An 11,194-nucleotide genomic window follows, 5' to 3' on the forward strand; every position below is an offset into this window, starting at 1 on the left:
TTAGGTGTAAGCTTTAGTGACTACCTTGTATTTTAGGTTTAAGCTTTAATGGAAACCTCGCAATTAGTGTTAAGTGCTAAGAGTATCTATGCATCATTAAGTTAAGTTTCAAAGGTAGATTTGTACTCTTAAGCTAAGCATTAATGGTAACTTTGCATTTAGGAGGCTAGAAGGTCGTCCTATAATTTATGAGTTTTCGAGCTTTCCATTAAAGATTAAACCTAAAGTACAAGGTAGTCACTAAAGCTTACACCTAAGTGCAAAGTTACCATTATTGCTTAGCTTAAGAGTACAAATCTACCTTTGAAACTTAACTTAATGATGCATAGATACTCTTATCGCTTAACCCTAATTGCGAGATTTTCATTAAACCTTAAAACTAAAATACAAGGGAGTCACTAAAGCTTATACCTAAGTGCAAAGTTACCATTAAAGCTTAGCTTAAGAGTGCAAACTTACCTTAGAAGCTTAGCTTAATGATGCATAGATACTCTTAGCACTTAACCCTAATTGTGAGGTTTCCATTAAAGCTTAAACCTAAATACAAGGTAGTCACTAAAGCTTACACCTAAGTGCAAAGTTACCATTAAAGCTTAGCTTACAAGAGCAAATCTACCTTCGAAGCTTAACTTTATGATGCATAGATACTCTTATCACTTGACCCTAATTGCAAGGTTTCCATTAAAGCTTAAACCTAAAAATGCAAGGTAGTCACTAAAGCTTACATCTAAGTGCAAGGTTACCATTAAAGCTTAGATTATGAGTGAAAATCTACCTTTTAAGATTAACTTAATGATGCATAGATACTCTTATCACTTAACCCTAATTGTGAGGTTTCCATTAAAGCTTAAACCTAAAAATACAAGGTAATCACTAAAGCTTACATCTAAGTGCAAAAATACCATTAAAGCTTAGCTTATGAGTGCAGATCTACCTTTTAAGATTAACTTAATGATGCATAGATACTCTCATCACTTAACCCTAATTGCAAGGTTTCCATTAAAGCTTAAACCTAAAACTACAAGGTAGTCACTAAAGCTTACATCTAAGTGCAAAGTTACTATTAAAGCTTAGCTTACGAGTGCAAATTTACCTTTGAAGCTTAACTTAATGATACATAACTACCATTAATACTTAATCCTAATTTTAAGGTTACCATTAAAGCTTAAACCTAAAATGATCCACATAAACCTTCTTAGTATTAAAACACATGGAGTATTTAATCCTACTAGAAATGAAGATTACCTCCTCTAAACAAGAGGGAAGTGGGGTTGAAGTCCTTATTTAAGAGATGTGAGGCTCAAGGAGGAAGGAAAGGGATCTAGGATGAAGAGGAAGGAGAGAGGAGCTTCTTCACAAAACCCTCAAGGGTTTGGCCTTCAAGAGAAGGAGAGAGCAAGAGCAAGGTTTAATGGAAACCTTGATTTACTTAAGCATAATCTTGAGCATGGCAAGTATGCAAGTAGTTTAGCAATATGTGTGTATAAATTTACAAAGAAGAGGGGGTACTTATATAGGAAATGGTGGGTATTCTTTTCTCAATTGTTATTGGACCCCAATTCTCTTCTCAATTTCTATTGGACCCCAATTCTCTTCTCAAATCCTATTGGACCCCAGTTCTCCTCTCAATTTCTATTGGACCCCATTTCTCTTCTCAAATGCTATTGGATCCCAATTCTCTTCTTAATTCCTATTGGACACCAATTCTCTTCTCAAATGCTATTGGACCCCAATTCTCTTCTTAATTCCTATTGGACCCCAATTTTCTTCTTACTTCTTATCTCTTAACTTTTTATCTTTCAATCAAGTTAGTCCCTTTTTCTCCCAGTTCTCGATCTAGATCAGTTCACACGCGGATCTTCACGAAGAAGTATAAAAATAATCTTAATCTTTTTGGAAAAATATAGGGATGACGTAATTTCTTATCCAAAATATCTTTGTTTTTTCATTGTGGAGGAAAGTCTCATTGTTCGCATGACTTCTTTGTCAGTCTTGCTTTTTCTAAATTATTTTCTAAGTTGAAAAAAGTTCTGAATGGCTCTAGGGTAGGGAGGGACCTTACAACACCCCCTAGATGGGACGAGCCATTTTATGTGAACCCCATTGTAGGAAGTGATACACTTGGAGCCGTACTAATGCAAAAGGAACCCCCAACCTTTTTCATGCATCTTATCTACTTATCTGGTCATGTCATGGCCCCATCAAAAAAAGAATTCACCACGGTAGAGCACATGGTGCTTGCATTGATGTTTGCCACTACAAAGTTTTGCTCTTATCTATTGCCTAGATCCTTTGTAATTATGACAATGGAAGAGGTCTTTTGGTATTTGATGCAACACATGGATGTCTCATCTAGAATTTCTAAGTGGCTTTTTAGATTACAAAAGTTTGATTACAACATGCTAGTAGAAAACTCCACCAGGGCTAGTCTAGCAGGTATTCTTACTCATCATCACTATGAGAAGAAGCTAAAGGTCAACACAGAAGGTAAATAAGTGACACCAATGGTAGAAATTTCTAAGCTAGAAAGAGCTCATTCTCTTTTCTTTGATGGGTTATACAAAAGAACGGTGGACCAGTCTGCACCTGGCGTCATCATTTTCAATGAGCAAAAGAAAAGGGTATTCCCTGCTGGGAAGCTGTTACACTCTCACTCTAACAACGAAGTAGAGTATGTGGATCTAATTCTTGGATTAGAACAATGTATTTTACAAGGGATTCAACACTTATATGTGTTTGGTGATGCCATGCTTTTGATAAAGAAAATAAATGGCACTTGGATTTGTAAAAATCAGGTTTTACTTGGCCAGTTACGCCAAGTTAAGGATCTTTTAAGAAATTTTGAAGCAGTGCAACTATTTCATGTCCCTAGGGTAGAAAGTCAAGAGGCAAATGTTCTAGCCAAGGAGAGAATACAAGGTGTTCCCATAGGAGCAATTAAACTTAAACTACGGTCCCCTCTTTCAAGGTAGCGATGCTATGCTTGATATCATCAGCTTCTTAGATACAGGAGAGTGTCTTGAAGGGTACACCAAGAGCCATAAATAATGGCTTGTCAGAAAGGCAACAAGATACTCCCTTGTGAACAACAACTTATATTGCAAGAGCAAAGGCTATATTCTCAGGCGAGTGCCAATCTCCAGCGAAGTCCCGGAGGTAATCTCAAGTTGCTATGATGGCTTTTGCGGTGGCCATTTTGCTCTAGATACTACAAGTAGGAAGATTCTATAAGCAAGATTCTCTTGGCCTAGTTTGAATATGAATGTGCATCATTGGTGTAAAACATGAAGGCTTGTCAAGTGTCTAGTGATCGTACACTAACCTATGAGCCACAGACTCCTATCATCTCATATGGTCCGTTTGAAAAGTGGGGAATAGATGTAATTAGTCCTTTACCGAGGGCCCAATCAGGTAAACTATACATTCTATAATGACCCAATGGGTGGAAGCAGCAGCCACCACAAGCATTACATCCCAAGAATTGTTGGTGCATATCTGAGTACATTTTTTGCCGTTTTAGCACACCTCTGGAGATAATATCTGATAGAGAGCCAGGTTCCAAAGGCAATTTCGTGGGAGAACTCATGAAAAAGTTAGGCATTACACGCCGACATTCCACCCCATACTATCCACAGTGCAATGGTCTAGTGGAAAAGGTAAACGGCATGATCTATAAGAGCAGGTGAATAACCACAACAGTGATTGGGATAAGCATCTCATGGCCACTCTTTGGGCCTACCGCACGACATTCCGAACATCACTAGGTTTCACCCCTTTTCATCTGGTATATGGAACGGAGGCCATTCTACCCATCGAGGTGCAGATAGCCAGCTTGCGAGCCATGGATAGCCAATTACAGTGCCCAATTGCCCATCTCCGCAACCACATCTTAGATCTAGAGAGGCTTCAGCTAGATAGGGAAGACATGGTCAATCACTATGTAGCACAAGCAGAGCAACACCGACTCACATTCAATTAAGGGATTAAGAAAAAGGGTATGGAGAAGGGCATGTTAGGGTTGAGATATGAAAACAGATTTGACACTAGGAAAGATATGAATTTCAACCCAGATGGGAAGGGCCATTCATTGTCAAAAATCGATATGCCAATAGCAGCTACAAATTGATGGAAGCAAATGGGCGGATTCACAAGACCAGAGTGAATGGATGGAGGTTCAAAAGGTACTTCTTAAGATTTGATCCACAGTTCATGCTAGATATTTCAGAAGAGGGAGAACCTTCCAGATTTGCTGCTAGAGAGTCAGAAGTAGAGCTAGAAGCATGAATGTCTCTAGCCAAAAGGGAGGGCTAATGACGGCAGGTTTTCAAAACCACGGCTGCAAGAACCAATCCCAAATCGGGGAGGGAGCATAATACAAGGAAAAATGATTAAAAAAAATGTTTTACATGCACCACCACCCCTTTCATGCTTGCATGCGGTGGGCCTCCTCTCAGCTTGGCCACACTCCTCCATTATCACGAGAGGACAATCTCTCTCTGTCCTGCTTGGCTCCACCAACCCACTATCACTCTCTCTCCCCCTTGTTCCAAGTCCAATCGGCGCATAAAACAAGTCTTTTCTCTCTCAAGGGCCACCATACAAAGGGACAAGAGTCTCCCTCTCTCTCTTTCATTATTCACATTCACACTCTCACGTTCTTCTCTCTCTCCCTCTCCCCTCTCGTCCACACTCTCTTGTCCTCACCCAAGCTCTCTCTCTCACTCTTGTTTGTCAACCAAGGTGGGCTGCTCCCCTACTCTCTCTCTCTCTCTCTCATCCACCCCCTCACCCCCCTTCAACACTCCCTCTCCCTGGTCCGCCAACCAGTCTCTATCTCTCTCTTCCCCTTGTTCAAACCCATGAGGGTGAAAAACTTATTTCTCTCTCTCTCTCTTAACACACCCACCACACTCACACACCCTCTCTCTCCCCAAATCCCTCACCCTCTTCCTCCCTCGCCATCCCCTCACGCTCACTCACGCTCACTCTCTCTCTCCTTCCTGTATCGTGAACCAGCCAATGCAAAGATTCTTCTCTCTCTCTATACACACACACACACACCAACACACGCACACACACACACACCAGACCACTTCTTCCCTTTCCTCGTCTCTAACTCCCGCCCTCTCTATCTCTCTTTCCCCTCGTCCAACCCGCAAGCACAAGACAAAACGATTTCTCTCTCTCTCTCTCTCTCTCTCTCTCTCTATACACACACACATAGACGTGCACACACTCACCCTATCCCCTCAACCCCTCGCCACCCCCCCCCCCCCTCTGCTCGCTCACATCCTCTCTTCCCCTCGTTTTGTGTAGCTGAACAAGCAAAGCACGTAAAAAAATATAAAATATATAATAAATATGCTTTCTCTCTCTCTCTCTCTCTCTCTCTCGTTCCCACACACGCTGTTGTCGCACACACACACACACACTCACACACTACCTCTACATACACACACACACACGCACTCCAACCTCATCCATCTCCCCACATACATACACGAGCATGCATACATGCATGCACACATTCAAACATTAAGAGGCACATGAACATAAACACACAGTACACGCACGCCATACGCACCCAAAAAAGGTAAAAAAGCAAAGGAATTTGACTTCAACACCCAACACAAAAGGACGGAAAAATCATGCGATAACGATGCAAAATCAAGAAGTGACATCGAAGGCATGTCCCGGCCACCCCCGAAACTGGCGAACGCGCTACACCGACACACCAATGAGGCACGCCATTCACCGGCATCTTATCCATGATGCATCTCCGCAGTAACATCCGTAGGGTATTATTTTTTTTTGGTTTCAAGCCAAAAATCTTGTATAAAAATCCATTGTAAACTGCCACCTCTCTCTAGGTGGTGGTCACAAAGGCCTACCTAGGAGATATCATTTTAAAAGAATTCTCTTAAGACAAAGAAAGGGTCAACCATCTGGGACCGAAATCCTTGCTTTGTCTCTCAGGATTAGGACCCTAACGTAATCAAATTATCCTAAACTAATGCAGTCCACACCTATAGAAGTGAAATGGGAGGTCACTATCGGGGGGACTGGCAACACTTGCATCAAAAGAGAGGGGATTTTAGGGCAGCATTTTGGGAAGTTAGCAATATGAGAAGGAAGCCATGTCCACACCCTGTCTCGAAGGATTTCCACACATATGCAAGAGTAGAATCTCCGTGCTCATGAAATCACCTCTAGAGAATGCACTATAGGCTCACTATCTCCCTCTATCTCTCTATCTCTCTCTATCACCATAGTCTCCATCTTGCCGAAGCAAAGGTTTCTGTAAATATCATATTGAATCGCGTTTTGCTCACATCCCGAGGGGTTTTCACCATTGTCTCTCTCTCTCTCTCTCTCTCTCTCTCTCTCTCTCTCTCTCTCTCTCTCTCTCTCTCTCTCTCTCTCTCTCTCTCTCTCTCTCTCTCTCAATGTGTAGAGATTGTGCTATTTTAAATCACCATTGTCCGCGTCCTAACCGCTCAAAGCTAGGTGGTGCCCCCTGTTCATTCACCATGACCAGCTCAGCGTACATAGTGAGGCGGTCCGGGGCGGGCAACAAGAAGAGCAACCTCTAGACACCCTTCAAGGCTCCCGTGCTGCTCAATGGGGCTGGGGCACAACACAACACAAACCAAAACAACAAACCCACAGCCAAATCCCAACTACACAAGGGGCACCACCTAGTTTATGAGCGCACTAGGACGCAAAAGAGGAGAATCGTTAGAGCCACCCACAAACAAGCAAGGAATTTACACTAACCCTAACACCAATGGAACACTCTCACACACTAAAACACGAGAGAGAGAGAGAGAGAGAGAGAGAGAGAGAGAGAGAGAGAGAGAAAAAGATGGTGCTCGGGCTGCTTTGAAGTGTATCGTTAATGATCAAGCAAACGTAAATATATATATGTAAGAAAGAGAGAGAAAGGGGGAGGGGGTGCTTGTTGCATTAATACCTTCTTACAAATCTGTCATGACAAATCAAAGTGAGATTAGTATTTGTTCAACATAGCTTGCGTAAATTTCACCACAACACATCACAAGAAAAGCCACCCCAATCACTGCCTTAAGGCCAGGGGAGTCCTCTCCACCCTGTCGCCCTCTTACAGTATGTGGGATTTATGGCTAGATTGACGACAACACAAGAGACAAGCTATCAAGAACTTAACAAAAAACACCAAGACACTTACGCATCATTGTTGTCCATTACTTCACGTTGGAAGGGAGACAAAGTATCCGAGCTTAGTCCAAATCCACCCTCCTTGATTCAGCGAATGTTGGGCTTACACTAGTAGGAGAAATGATAGATTTCCTACTCTCAATTGAATGATCACTCTCTCTCTTACAATGGCATAGAGTTCCCTTGCTAATCTCCTATTACAACACATGCACATGCATAAGACAATGAGCTTCCACTGAAGAGCTCCTTCTAGAGAGGTTGAGCTTGGCTTCTCAAGCTATAGCATAGTGCTCTTGCTTATGGCTCCCTCTTTTGTGCTAGCTACACCCTCCTTTTATACCAATTTTGAAGGCTAGGGTTACTCCTCTAACCATGGTTGGGTTAGATTTTCAGCAATTTATCTAATTTCTTTTGCTTGGAATTATCAAGAAGTTGGTGGGGAAAGAGAGATGAGAGAAATGGAGGTGATAGGACTTTTCATAGTGGGTTAGTGTTAGTAGAGTTAGTATTAACTTACAAATGGAATTGGATATTTACAATGGGAGTATCCATGTAGGATACAAATAAGGAAGAAAAACTCTTAAGAGGTAAGAAAAGGTGGATTTCTTACAAGGTTGATGCTCCAAGTATCTTGAGTAGGGCCAATTTTGACGCTTGTTGACGGTCCACTATCTTTGACGGTACATTTTTTCTCCACTCTTGACCTTCCTTGAGAGACAAGGTAATTGAAGCTGAGTAATCAACCACCATGATGCTGCCTTTTAAGAGAAGAGGCTGAATTTTGTGGTTTTTTTTGAAAGATATGGGTAATTTGGAGGAGGAAAAATGAGACTAGGTGGTCAATTTTGGAATGGAATTGTGTGTGGGAGGTATGAGTTCACCATGGTTTCTCTTATTCTTCAAGGTTGAGGAGAAGGTGAGTAGTGTGCAGAGAGGAGTGGTGAGAGAGATGGGGATGATGAGTGGAGAAGTGTGTGTGAAAGAGGAAAATGATAAAGTGGAAGAGAGAGTGTGGCTGCATAACATGGGAAGACTGGGGTCCACTAAAAAAATCATAGCTCACAGCTCGTAGCTCAAAAAAATATGAAAAAATTTGAGGCAAAAGTTCAGCCCACGAGCTACAACTTTTGTTTGTATCACCTTTTCAAATTCGGAGAGCAAGTGAACTTTAAAAATTCAGCAAAATCGACCGTTTTTTTCCACTGCAAAGGTCCTTGTGGGGTCCTTCTTTGGATGATTCTTTTGAATACCTCCAAGAGTGAGCCCTCCATAGTGCATGTATGCATGCCACCTACCCTTGACCTTATTTGGTAGGTCTATAATTGAAGATATTGTTGAGATTAGGATATAAGTGAATAGTACAACTAAGAAAATCAAATATTGAGGGGTCTAAAAAATATGTACATGTCAAATATAAATAATATAAGTGGAAAAAATATAAAGGGGTCAAAAGAAATCTCTCTCATTATGAGGCTACCATAAAAAGATAAATATTTTTGGTGTTCTAATTTTTTTAGAAAAAAACAAAATAGATGTAGGAAGGGAAAAATCAAAATAGTGAAAAATATACACATAAATAAAACTAGTTTTTTTGGATTTTTGTTGGGGTGGAGTTACACCAAATATAAGAGAAGCTTACATGAAAATATTTTTATATGGAATAAAGAGTATGAAAAATGGTAAGAAAAATTGTGGTAATGGTGAGGCAATGTACAGAGCATAAATAACACACACCTAGGTAGAAATATTTAAATAAATATCAAAATAATTATGAAAAAATCTTTTATTTAGGCCCTATATACAAAGAAATATTTACATACGCATGGGCCATAATATACTTATTTTTTATAATTTTTTTTTGGCTCAACTAGCCCAATGACTAGCTAATTGAGGGTTTTTTTAAGAAGATATGGGAAAAGTCCCGTGACTCACGCACGCCTATGTACAGTGAAATGGTAGGGATAGCCACAGTGTTTGGGTGATTTTGGTAGGGTGAGGTAACTCACTGTGGCAATTACAAAGAGCCGAAAAACGGCTATCAATAGTCCTAGCGTTGAGGCCGTCGGGGTCCATCTTGCACTTTGCGTGCGTCAACAGTAATGGTAGAAGGAGATTGGTGTAGTTCACATCCACCACCAATGGAAGAACCTATGACTTATACTACACCAGAGCTTGCACCAATGTTCTATGTAGCTAATCAAGGTGTTAGACCTCCAATGGTAAGACCCATGATCAAGCCAAGAACTGTAAACTGTCATAACTGTATGCGGATGATCATTGGAAAAATGAATGCCCAGAGCCTGAGAAGAACCTCAAACCAGTTGAAGCCTATTGCATACAATGTTGCAAAAAGGGAGGACACTTCCCAGAGGATTGTCCTAAAACTACTTTAAACAAGGGTAAAACAATAGTGAATGTAGTTCAAGTGATACCTAGTATCTCACCTGAGAATAAACCGATTGTTCCAATCAAGGTAATCACCAGATCCCAGGCTAAGAAAGAGAAACATAACTCCTCTGATGACTCGGAGAATACAAAAATTTCCTCTCAAAAGACCAAGAGAAGCAGAAACAAAAGGTATGAGATGAGAAAACAGAAACAAAGGGTTGAAATCGAGGAGAAATAAAAGAAGCTATTCCAAGAAAAGGTGAAAGAAACTGGAGGCAAAGTCAAAGAAACCACCGTGAAATCCGGAGGATCAATTTTGGTTGAATTTTTTTTGAGCCTATTAGTGCAGCCTTGGAAGATTACCAAGCCGTACTTAAAGCAGGCCAAAACATGGAAAACAAATTGAAAAAATTATCCTTCTCCAGACATGGAAGCAGCTAAACTTGAAGCTTATCAAAAATTGGTAGAAATCACGCAAGAGATGCTAGAAAAACAAAAACCCAAGCTTGAGAGTATGGCAAAACCTGAGGAGCTCATGTGGTAAGAGCCAATAAAGAAAAATCCAAAGTGGTGATAGAACCCCACCTTGAAACAAAAGACCTAGAACTTATAGTGTCGGACAGTGAAGATGCCTTAGATGGAATTCCATTCGTAGAAGAAGACTGGCCAAGATACTTATGGGAAAAAGTTAGAGAGATTAATGATGGGAGTTGTACTCTAAAGTCAGTTCCTATAGAGGAAGTTTGGATTCTAATGAAATGCTCACTATGTTCATGCTATTTTCCGCTACACACAAGTTACTAGACCATTAAATGTTACATTGGTATCAGAGCACAAGGTTTCTATTTTCTTGCTCAAGAAGGGAGGTCCTCAAGCTAGCTATAAATGGTTGGTACTATTAATTTCATGTGAGTAAGTAGAATAGGGATTTTTCAATCTTGCAGTGCACCTACCTTTTTGCAGTTAACGGGGCATGAGCTATGGTCTTAATAGTGGAGTCCTACGGGGATTGCCTACGGCTTAACCACTATTGAGCTATTAGAAGCTTGACGGGAGCTGGTGCTCTTTTGGTGTTGAAAAACCCTCTCTTCTATTCCTTGCAATCAATGGTATTCGAGCCATGGGTATAGTAGCTTGAGTGCTTTATCTAAAGGGGTAAAGAGGAGTAGCAACTAGGGCTTGAAGTGCCAAAGTACACCTAAAAGTTGTTAGAATGGCTGACAATATTAAAGAGAGTGAAATTAATGTTCATAACTTTGATTTTGCTAATGAGCAAGCTACTAATGACGCCCCGATGCTTGTTAACTATCTTGTTTCTAGGATTCAACAAGCTATGCATTGCCCATCCCTCCAAAGTGAAGTGTAATGGCAGCTTTGTGCTCATGGGATTCTCCAAGCTCCCCACCATGATGAGAGAACACCTAGGAAGCCTCCTTGCGAGACTTCGAAAAGAGGTCTCTCTCCGATTCAGGAAGAAGAAGAGGATCCATATGAAGGGCTCGGAAATTTGCTCCTTGATGATGCATATCCTTCTCAAAGGAGAAACCAAGGGCCTCCACCGGAGGAACGATAAAGAAGCAATTCTTTCGCCACCTCGGCAGAGATGGCT

The sequence above is a fragment of the Adiantum capillus-veneris genome, chromosome 9, assembly GCF_014529385.1.
Source record: "Adiantum capillus-veneris isolate H3 chromosome 9, ASM1452938v2, whole genome shotgun sequence".
Classification (NCBI taxonomy): Eukaryota; Viridiplantae; Streptophyta; class Polypodiopsida; order Polypodiales; family Pteridaceae; genus Adiantum; species Adiantum capillus-veneris.